Here is a 12,060-nt window from a genome sequence, read left to right on the forward strand (position 1 = left end):
CTCATTAGGATGTAGGATGGCTCATTAATAATAAAAAAGAAGGTTTCATTAATATCCATAAAGGAATCGCTACACGATTGGTGTTTTAACGGTAGCGTATTCATGAATATGAATATAAATTAGTTTCCGCGTGCCATCCCACTATCCGTCCAATCAGTTCTCCCCGAATTTATGAATATTAATAAGCCTTCAAATTAGGCAGTCGGTCCCTTAGTGCCTCAACCGTGTTACATTTTAAAGTTTTCAATGTAGTTTATCTGTCTGGAAAGCTTAACAATAAAAACTACTGACCATATATTTTTCTTTGTGATTTCTAATATATTCTTGAATAAGATGCATGATTGGCTATACACTAACTTAGGAATCTAAAAGAATTTACAATAAATTATATGTTTTGGATTTCTTATTGAAGATAAGAAGGAAGATTTTAAAAATTTATATTATGCTTATTTTATGGAAAAAATATTCATAAATCCAAATATTTGAAAACTAGACCTTGTCATATCCTGGCCGCGATGTCCGCCTGACTCTCCTGTCTCCTCCCTAACACGAACCTGATGAGCTACGTTTGTTTCTTGTTTATCCTTGTTAGTCTTTGTATTTAAATACCTGTTTGGCTCCTCATCCTCAGTATGGTCATTGACGTTGCTCCTCCTGTCTGCCTGTGCCCTTCACCATACTCGCCTTCTTCTTGTTTTGACCCCTCGCGGTCTTGTTTCCCTGCTCCAGTTCAGTTAATAAAACCCCTTTTTACCTAATGCCTGCTTTTGAGTCCTTCATTTTGCATGTCATGACAACATGAACGGACTCCCAAAAAGCCCCAGCAGCCTTCACCTCGGCTCCGGCTTCCATGCCTCCCTGCATCTGGTGGACAAGATACCTCAAGCACCTCAGATCCAAGAACCAAAGGGGTTACCAGTGCCATGGGAGCCACCTTCGAGTGGAAGACTTCTTTTCCCTCCTGGATCCCCACCTGGAATGGAGGAGTAATCTGTCAGTCTGGAGGATCCCCAAGGCCAAAGCTCTCTTCCGCGATGTTCGGAAAGTGCTTGTGAGACTCACCCCCGATGTAGAGAAGATTCGGCACTTACTCTCTGACGTGCAGAGGATAAGTCGAGTGTGAGACCACTTGGCCTGCCGCATGAAGCCGCCCAGCCTGCCACCTCTCCACTGCGTGAATCGATCGGCCTGCCACCTCTCCACCATGTGAAGCTGTCCAGTCAGTGCCCAACTCACAGTCGGTGCCAGGCTGGGTTGTGTCAACCTCGAAGATGCCACACCAGCGTACATAGAGTGGGACCCTCTGGGCTTTGCCGTAAGTCCTGCTCCTTGGGTCCCCGACTCAGCCTGAAGGCTACACCAATATGGTCCTAAGCCTCGTTTTCCTGATGTTGTATGTCTGGGCAACTCTCCAGCTGAGGCCAAGAGAAGAATTCTTGGACATTCCCCATTTCTTCCAGTCACAGCTTAGTCCCTGTCCTGGTTCCCTGTCCGGCGTTGGTTTTGTCCTGGCCTATGTCCCCTGTGACCCTCGCATGTGTTTCACTGTCACCATGGTTCTTCCATCTGTCCACCCTTTCTTGGTGTGTGTCTTGATGGGTGTCTTTTCTGCTGTCCCTGGTTTTGCGTTGGTCTGTTCCATGCCCCCAGTCATGTCATGTGTCTTGACCCGTGTCCTGGATCTTGTCCATCTGGTGTTCCCAGGTGTGGTGTGTTCAGTCTGTTTCAGTCTCTGTCTCTCCTGCTTCCTGGTCCCCTTTGATGTCTGGCGCTTGTTTCTCTGGTCCCTGGTCCATTGTCAATGATGCCTAGTTCCATCCTGTGTTTGGTCTATTTTGTCTGTGTGGTCCTATTCATTGTTGGTCTTTTCTGTTGTCCTTTAGTCCCTGGTCTGGTCCATAGTTGTGCCGTATGTCCAATGGTGGAATGTAACGAAGTATTTGTACTTCGTTACTGTACTTAAGTACATTTTTACGTATCTGTACTTTACTTAAGTAAAAATAATAATGTATACTTTTTATTTTACTCCATTACATTTTGCGGCAATTATCTGTACTTTCTACTCCACTACATTTCTACAATTTATGCCGTTAGTCGTTACATTTTATGAACACAATTTCCTCAAAATCTTGCATGAAAAAATAGTTAGCCAATTGCGTTCTGGTGTTGTCTGCCATTTCCTACCAATCAGGTGGCTTCATTAGCTCCAATGATGGCAGAGCGCGCGTCAGTTAGCAGCACAAGTTGGTAGACTGGCTTGATTTCAAGAAGACGAGACATTCAACATGGACCCAGAGCCAATACACATATACTGTTTAGTTGCTTGTAATTATTACGAGCAATGACATCGGTAGAGGCGTAAGTCAGTACATCTACTATTCTTTTACAAAATGGCACACCCCAAACGTTGAGACAAACCATTGTGTGAGTACTTTTACTTAAAAAAATACTTTAAAGTAAACTTAAAAGTAAGTACTTAGTACTTTCACTTAAGTAAGATTGTTGATGTAGCACTTCTACTTTTACTTGAGTACATATTTTGCAGGATATTTGTACTTTTACTTAAGTACTAAGCTTCAGTACTTCCTCCACCACTGCGTATGTCCGGCCCTGTGTGTCCAGCCTTGCATTCGGTCCCCTTGGTTCCCGCCCTGTTTGTCCTTTGTGTCCGGAGGACATGCTTCAGGGGGGTGGTACTGTTATGTCCCACTCTCTGTGTCCCTGATGAGCCACCCTGATGCTTGTTGCCCCTTGTTAGTCTTCATATTTAAGTTCCTGTTTGGCTCATCATCCCCAGTATGATGTCATTGACGTTGCTCCTCCTGTTTGCTCATGTGATTCTCCATACTAGCCTTCTTGTTTTGACCCTTTGCAGTCGCATTTGTATCCCTGCTCCCATTCAGTTGATAAACCCCTTTTTTGCCAAACGTCCACCTTTCCATCAACCTGCATGCCATGGCAGACCTGTATTCTGTATCTTTCATTAAGAATTGTGCCATTATTTTATATCTTTAAAATGTATCGTTTGAATCAGAGACTCCAGAACTTCGCAGATGACAAGTAAAGTTTTCTCCTTTATTCAGCAATCCAGCACAGTGCTCCAACCACATTCTGGTACAGGTACCCCGAGCACAAAACTCAACAAGTTGATACCCTGTAAGACTTCCAAGTCCTGATTGGTCACAAAACTACCCACAAATCAAGCTTCAAACACACAACAAACATAATCCTCCATCTCTATTGGTCTACCTTGGTATCAGGGTGTTCACCTTTCACCTAACATCTGCCCAATTTACTCAATTCTCATGGTCTTCTACCATTAAGCTTATACTATGATACATAACTCTGGATACATGATTAGGCTTGCGTATGCGTTTGAACTCTACTATAATATATTGAATATACAAAGCTCTCAAGTCTCACACTTTGACCGAAGACACATGCATTTCAACCAGTTTATGGGCTCACATGCCACACGCTGTGTTTCTCACAGTGAAAAGTAAAGGATAACACTCACCAAGGTGTCCCTTTATATTGAATTAATGGATGAGACCAGGCATACAGAGTGGAGTTTTCCGCCGAGTTCATAGTTGTCCCAAGTTATACAGAGTTAATTGCCACATACCTGCCAATCAGAAAATAGCATTTGTTGTGTCCAGGTAAATTCCAAAATAAGTTACATATGATTACGCTGCAAGCACATTATTGCATGGATGCACACACAGATGGAAAAGGTGGAAGTGGAAGAGCAACATCTGATGAATGCAGTAGGCAGGGCTCTGAAATCTCATGTATTGACCATGAGGTACACGTTTCACCTCTAATACAATCTCACTCCAAATTGTGATCAAACTTAAGAGTCTTGATATAACATGTTGTGACTGCGTTCTAGATCTGCAACATTCTGTACACTGCCTTGAACTTAGCCAGGCTGGCAGTTTTGAATCCCTTCCTGCAGGTGCCCCCCCCCCACCTTCCCGCAACTGCCGGCCTGTACAAGGTCTCTTGGCCTACAAAGCTAACCATGTGCAGGCTGCTGTGTGGACACACAGTACCAGTTTCAAAACAACATCTTCATGCCTAAAGCCTCAGACATAACAATCTCACAATGCCTCTCTCCCCTGGCCTTCCCAACTTTCTTTCCACAGTATGAATAAACCTTCAAATTCAAAATCTTTTGAATTTGGTAGTAAAGTATGGCTTGATGTTAACTCCTGATGCTGTAATTATTTTTCATACTTTTTCCATTACATATATATCTCTTTTCACCATTTATTATTAATCATCATTTGTCTTGATATATTATTGTATGTGAAAAGTTTTGTTTGAATGTATGTTTAGTGGTTTAACATTAAAACGCATTGGAGGTAGCTTTTGGTACAAAAATGGAGGGATATGGGTCACACCATTGATTTTCTTTTCGATCTGATTAGATCAAATAACAAGGTTAGTATTGTCAATGTGTGCATTAAATGAGACTTAGAGCTGAATGATATTGGAAAAAATGCAATATTTGAAATTTTTGCAATAAATAATGCAATGTATTTTAAAAAAGAGAACTCACAATAAACTATAGCCAAACAGACTATCAAATCTACCAACAGAGTCTTGTCAAATAAGTTGATGATGTTACTGGCAGTTGTGCCAATAAACGCAAAGCAGTGCAGACAAAGCACTTGCTTTTGCTATAGTCTTTACGGAATTTGCCACACGTCTCTGGAACCAGAATTCAAGTCTCCACCATGTCATTGTGGGGTTCCCTCTAGGTACTCTGGTTTCGCCTCACAGTCCAAAAATATACTGAGGTGATTTGGAGTTACCAAATTGCCTATAGCTGTGTGAGAATGGCATGTGTGCTGTGATTGGTTGGCAACCCATCTTGGGTTGTTCCCTGACTCTCATTTGTAGCTTCTAGGATAGGCTCTGCACCTCTGTGACCCTGAATAGAACAAGCAGTTTCAGAAAATGAATGGATGGATGGATGGATGGATGGAAGACAAGGTGTCGCAGTGGTTAGCACTGTTGCCTCACACCTCTGGAACCAAGATTTGATATTCCTCCAAGGTTCCTTGGTGTGTGAGTGTGCCCTGTGATGGGATGGCACCCCATCCTGGGTTGTTCTCTCCCTTGGGCCCATAGGCTCCAAATCCCCTGTGACCCTGAATAGGGCAACCATTTCAGAAAATGGGTGGATGGATGTACAGTAAGGAAGACAAATGTCTTTCAGTGACCAGTTCTGGTTCACTTTTCGTTAAATTTCTCAAAACATACCACACTATCTATGAGTGAATCCAATAACAAGGGCAACAATTATTATAAATGGCTCCGATAGCACATGCAGAGCTTATACAAAAGCAGGGGTGGTAAATTTTAGAATGAATTTTAAACATATACTAGATAACCGTTAAAACAGCAAAGTTTTCTACATTTTCTTTTGCAAGATAGCGTAAAAAAAGTTTTAGTGCAACATAGATTGTCTCAAACTGGGCCAAATTCAGGCGGGATGGGTGATAAAGCCATTATTGGGGTCCTACCTACAGCATAAAATGCTACTATAACAACCAAATATATATATTTGGGACTCCCTACAACTTGGGGCCATGGGCTACAGTGCAGGTTAGTCCAAGCATAAGTCCGGTCTTGGTCTCAACCCAGCTGACTATCACAGCCCTTGTGATGTATAGGACATAAAAATTTGTACATCAGTGTATTTTGAATAACAGGCTGTACTTCAACCAATACTGCCGCATACAGCCCATATATAGACTGATGTGCAGTATTAAGTCAGCGGTGGCACCAGTGATTTAATGTTGCAGGTGCTGTGGGAGAGCTGGGTTATTTAGAGTGGGTGCCTTATTTCCCTTCCGTAGATTTTGCAGACCAGGGGGGGCGGGGGGGCGGTGGTGGGATCCCCTCAGTTCATTTTGCAGATCGAGGGGGGTCGCCTCGGTTCATTTTGCCATACTTTACGTGACTACATGCCTGACTACAAAGTAAGCTATTTAGGACAATCCATCCATCCATTTTTGGAAACTGCTTGTCCTATTCAGGGTTGCGGGGGGTCTGGAGCCTATCCCGGAGGCAATAGGCGCAAGGCAGGGAACAACCCAGGATGGGGCACCAACCCATCACATGGCACACTCACACACCAGTTATTTGGGATAATAAAATACAAAATAAAATCTAACTTCTCGCTCAAACAGATCCTGTGTGTATTTTGAACAAAAAAAAGTATACTACAGATATACAAACAGCAAACCTCAAGTATAACTATATGTATAATTTGCACATTCAAACTTAATGCCATGCCATAACAGATTTACAGATGTCTCCTTCAGGAATCCGTAGAGACAATAGAGGGAGACCAGTGTGTGGTTGTGTGTGTGTGTTTGTGGGTGGGTGGGTTTTCTTTACTGCTAATGGGGGTCCCGGCAGAAAATGTTTGGGAACCTCTTGGCTTTTGAGTAATTTAACTAATTAAGTTAATTAATTGATTGGGCTGGTTGTACCAAATCCCAGAATTCCCCCAGTGGTCAATAAAGTTAATATCTTTATTAAAATTAATCTTAATCTTACATGGAATGGTTGAGGTGCACTTGAGGAGATGTTTTGGAAGCAAAGCAGTGTTGATTTAGCCATCTAACAAGATTTCAGCAACTTTTCAGAGAAAAGATGCAATTCTGGTAACACTTTACTTGACGGGGCACAAATAATATAGTATTTTGCTATTACTTATGCATTAATTAACCACAAACTAAATCTTAGTTACATACTGATCTCATGTTCATTCATTATTAATGAATTGTGATGCATGTTTTATCTCAAGCAGTTACTATATTTGTTACTGCATCTGTTCATTTGTGAATTGCTGAAGGAACTACTAAAGGAACAAGTCATGAATAACACAAGTTAAATACTGATCTTGTATTTTTTGTTCATCGTTAATGAATCAAGATGCATCCTTCATCCCAAGCAGTTATTATATTTGTTACTATATCTGTTAATTACGGAAGAGGATTAGGGCCACCATGAAAATATTATTTGAATTCTGACTTTAATCTCAGAATTCTGACTTTAATCTCAGAATTCTGACTTTTTTCTCAGAATTCTGACTTTAATCTCAGAATTCTGACTTTAATGTCAGAATTCTGACTTTTTTTCTCAGAATTCTGACTTTAATCTCAGAATTCTGAGTTTAGAAAAAAAAGTCAGAATTCTGACATTAAAGTCAGAATTCTGAGATTAAAGTCAGAATTCTGACTTTTTTCTCAGAATTCTGACTTTAATCTCAGAATTCTGACTTTTTTCTCAGAATTCTGACTTTAATCTCAGAATTCTGACTTTAATCTCAGAATTCTTACTTTTTTTTCTAAACTCAGAATTCTGAGATTAAAGTCAGAATTCTGAGATTAAAGTCAGAATTCTGAGATTAAAGTCAGAATTCTGAGAAAAAAGTCAGAATTCTGAGATTAAAGTCAGAATTCTGACATTAAAGTCAGAATTCTTAGAAAAAAGTCAGAATTCTGAAATTAAAGTCAGAATTCTGAGATTAAAGTCAGAATTCAAATAATATTTTCATGGTGGCCCTAATCCTCTTCCGTAGTAAATTCTGTAAATCTTAGTGAACTACTGAAGGAAAAATTAATGAATACCACAAGTGAAATACTGATCTCGTTTGTTCATTTGTCTCATTTGTCCATCATTAATAAATCATAACACATCTTTTATCTCAAGTACTGACCATATCATGATTTGTACTTCAGCAGTAACTGAGTTATTATTAAGTATTTGTGCCCCATCAAGTGTTACCGAAAATCTTTTATTGTATTCATTAATTTGCATAAGTTCTAATATTAAATTGTGACTCTTTCCGCAGTGTCTATTTGCACCTGCCACCCAGTCATACAGCATCCGTTCTGATATTTACTCCCGCCCTCATCAGTCTCCGCCCCTTGGCTCCACAAAAAACATAAACACTGTTTGCATGCATGGTTGCACATCACTTCAACGGCTGAAGGTACCAAAGTGGGATGCAAATATAAAAGGTAGGGTGCAACACAAAATATCAGAATCAGAATAATCAGAATAAGCTTTATTGCCAGGTATGTTAACACATACGAGGAATCTGTTGTAGTGACAGAACTCTACAGTGCAACAGAAAGACAGTGACAAGACAAGACACAGGTAATAAAAAGAGTTATATACAGATATACAAAGATATACAAAGTAGCATGCAAAATAGCAAGAAGACATTCCAGTATGATGTGTTTGTATAGGTATGTTGATATGTGAAAATATGAAAAATAAATAAGCGTGTGTGTTAAATAAATAATTTGTTTTAGTGTTGTGTGTACCACGTGTATTGTTAAGTGTACACGACATTGTTAAGTGTTCATGACATGGACTGCCTGGGGGAAGAATCTGTTCCTGTGTCTGGTCGTTTTGGTGCTAAGTGCTCTGTAGCGTCGACCAGATGGCAGCAGATTAAAGAGGGAGTGTGCTGGGTGTGAGGGGTCCAGGGTGATTTTCTTAGCCATTTTGCTCACTCTGGATAAGTACAGATCTTGGAGAGTGGGAAGGGATGTTCCAATGATTCTCGCAGCAGTCCTGACTACCATCTGCAGTCTTCTAAGGTCAGATTTGGTAGTTGAGCCGAACCAGACAGTTATAGAAGAGCAGAGGACGGATTCAATGATTGCGGTGTAGAACCGTATCAGCAACTCCTGTGGCAGGTTGAATTTCCTCAGCTGACGAAGGAAGTATAACCTCTGTTGGGCCTTTTTCACAATGGAGTCAATGTGAGTGTCCCACTTCAGGTCCTGGGAGATGATGGTCCCCAGGAATCTGAATGACTCTATTGTAGCCACAGTGCTGTCCATGATGGTGAGTGGGGGGAGAGCAGGGGGGTCCCTCCTGAAGTCCACGATCATCTCCACTGATTTGAGCGTGTTGAGCTCCAGGTTGTTAAGACTGCACCAGGCAGCCAGCTTTTTTGCCTCCTGTCTATAAGCAGACTCATCACCGTCCTGGATGAGGCCGATGAGTGTACAGTAGTGTCGTCTGCAAATTGAATTCCGAGCCTAGGGTTGTAGAAGTTCAGGAGGCGTTCCAGTTGAAATTTCCAACTAGAGACATTCTGACTTCAGAGTTCAAAAGGCCTTTATTATTATTATTATTATTATTATTATTAGCCTTTATTTTATTTGACTGTCTAAGACAGGGGTAGCCAATCTTATCCATGAAGGGCCAGTGTGTATGCAAGTTATTGGGATAACCTGTAGGTCAGCTGTTCAAACTCAGCTATGAAAACCAACCAGTCCTCTAATTAATAGTCTAATTAGGGAGCTGCAGTGACAACTCATATATACAGCAGAAGACATCTAGCCTTTCTGGATAAGAGGCCATCCCTGGCCTAAGACTTTTGCAAAGCACTCTAAGTTTGGGGGAAACATTCAAAACTGGAGGAAAACTAGAGTTTCTTTGTGTGTCTTGACTTTGTTTTTTTTGTTTATAAGGCCCCTTCTCCGTCTTTTGAGCTTCTTAATAATAAGCTATGCTTAGACTACTTGCTACTTATAAAAAAAATATTTTTATTGTTTAATTTTAAGTTCTGCTCAAAATGAATTAACCTTTGTCAAATGATGGATGTCTTCTGAAGGATGGTATGTGGTGCATTTAGTAGCCCTGTTGGGTTGTGGGTTCAATCCCACCCATGTGTGTGGAGCCTGCATGCTCTTTCTGTGTCGTGTGGGGTTTTCTCCAGGTGCTCTGATCACCTCCTGCAGTCTGATACTGTGTTCTGTTTATCTCAGAGGTGAGAAGATGGTGTTGGGAATGATGTCACACCTGACCTGAGTTAACTGCATTCCAGTACGACACCTCAGAAAGCCATTTAGCAATACCAGGTACCTGTTTCAGAAAGCAGGATTTTTTGCTTACCTGGACAACTTATTGGATTTAAGTTACCCCAGTTTAAATGACCTTTATCTTTGTTCACTTACATTTAGCCCAAACTACCTAATATCCAATAAATTATCCTGCTCTCTGAAACAGGCCCCAGTTCTAGCCAGGATCATTGTTAGCCATTGTGAGTTATATCAGTTGGTAACAACACATTACTCTGTATTTTGCACATAAAAACACCATACAGTAGCAGCATGTCCTCAGATAGCGGCTGGACAGTAGTTTGTGTACAACTGATTTAATGAGCCACAAATAAGACATAAGTGCTAATAAACAGTACAGTATATACAACTTTCACTTCTTTTGATAAAAGGCACAGCCATCTTGAATTCTGAGATCGAGGGTTGTAGAGGTTCCTCTGACTTCAGGGGGCATTCTGGTTGAAATGTATGGCTTGGAACTTGGAAATTCTGACTTCCACATTGAAATGGAACACAGCTTAATGACATATGGTTAGGCTAATGGCCATATCAGCTTTGTGTCCTGCCCTGCCTGGAAACGATCTGTAACCTTGGCCAGAATCACTGGTTAGGAAGTGTTTATTTCCATTCAATTTAATTTTAATGTAAATATAATGTATATTTATGGAAACCCAAGAAAAGTTCTTCTCATGTGTGAAGCTTACACAAACCTTATTTTCCATACATTTTCCCTTGTCAGAACAATACAGCTCTGCATAATAAAAGGAGAATGTGACACCTTCTTTCTTACCCTCCAGATGTGGCACCGATTCCATCTCTCATTACCTCTTTGTATGAAACTTGCCAACTAATTTTGGGTCAGCCACTGTCCACTTGATTGCCAGTGCATCATTTGCAGATCACAGTTACTAACGTCTCTCTCATGTTGAGTTCCTCTGTGCTTTGCTGGACTTCTGTGATAGAGCATTTCTGTGTGGTGAAATAAAAGGCAGAGAAACCGCTTGATTTTTGTAGGACATCTGGCAACCAAACAGTGAGTGAAATTGACCATATGTACTATGATCCTATGTCCTTATTGTACTTCAAAGCAGATCCTGGTCATTGATGATCTCATTCTTCTCTGGCAAACCCCAGAGAAATGGAACAGCATTGTTACTGAGCAGCTGTTCTGCCTCTTCAGTTTCTTATCACTTTCCAGTGAACACCCCGTCAGTCTGCTTGCTCTCACTGTGCAAAGGCTGTAGATTTTTGCCTTTGCTTTTTCTGTTTTAATACCAGTACCTGTGTAGGGAGCAGAATTTTTCTGCACATGCCGAAGTCGTCTTTGCATTTGTGGCACAAATTCCACTCCATACCTGTGAAATAGTCGTCATGGTAAAATGTTTTGAAAGGTTCATGTTCAGGAACAAGGTCAGGAGCTCGACTCATTGAAGGTACCGTACCTTTGTGGAATTAAAATAATACAAAAGTACAGCATATTAAGTTCAGAGCCTCATAGCCCTTTGAATAATAACACATTTTTTTTCACACTTGAAAGCATGTAAAGAGCAGGCCTACTTCCTTTCAAATTAAGTGAAAAATGTTTCCCTTCCCCCACATGCTTTTGTTGAGGCTCAACAATAGGATTTTTGTACAACTTGTACAATTTTAGGGTGTGTATCTCATGAAGGGGACCAAGTAACAGGTCAGTGTTTTGTATATTGTAAGTACTACACACACATATGTATTTCACTTGATTGAAATGCATTGACCTGTTACTCCAAGCCCTTCATTGTTTTTTTCATAACCAAAAGTAGTAAAAAATGCAGTCCGCAAGATGAACTTTGGCTTGAAAAGAGACACTTAGATTTATGCATGATTTATAGATGAAAAAATAGTCTTTCTGAAATTAAATTAATGCCAAACACAAAAAGTACTATCTGAGCATTTCAATGAGCTACAGCTATAGTCATACTGTACAGTATCGTTGTAATAATAATAAAAAAGTTACAGATCATTAGAAAACATTCTGGATCAATACCTTTTGGCTGCATGCAGTGTAGAAAAGGCACTACACCTCAACAGGAAAATAAAAAACACATCAACAAGAAAAGTGATTCCATATTTTTTTCCTCTACTCGATCAGGATAAAACTATGCCATTAATTAAAATATTGAATTTGATTTGTTTGAGGTAA

The sequence above is a fragment of the Paramormyrops kingsleyae genome, chromosome 15 (genome assembly GCF_048594095.1).
Source record: "Paramormyrops kingsleyae isolate MSU_618 chromosome 15, PKINGS_0.4, whole genome shotgun sequence".
Lineage (NCBI taxonomy): Eukaryota > Metazoa > Chordata > Actinopteri > Osteoglossiformes > Mormyridae > Paramormyrops > Paramormyrops kingsleyae.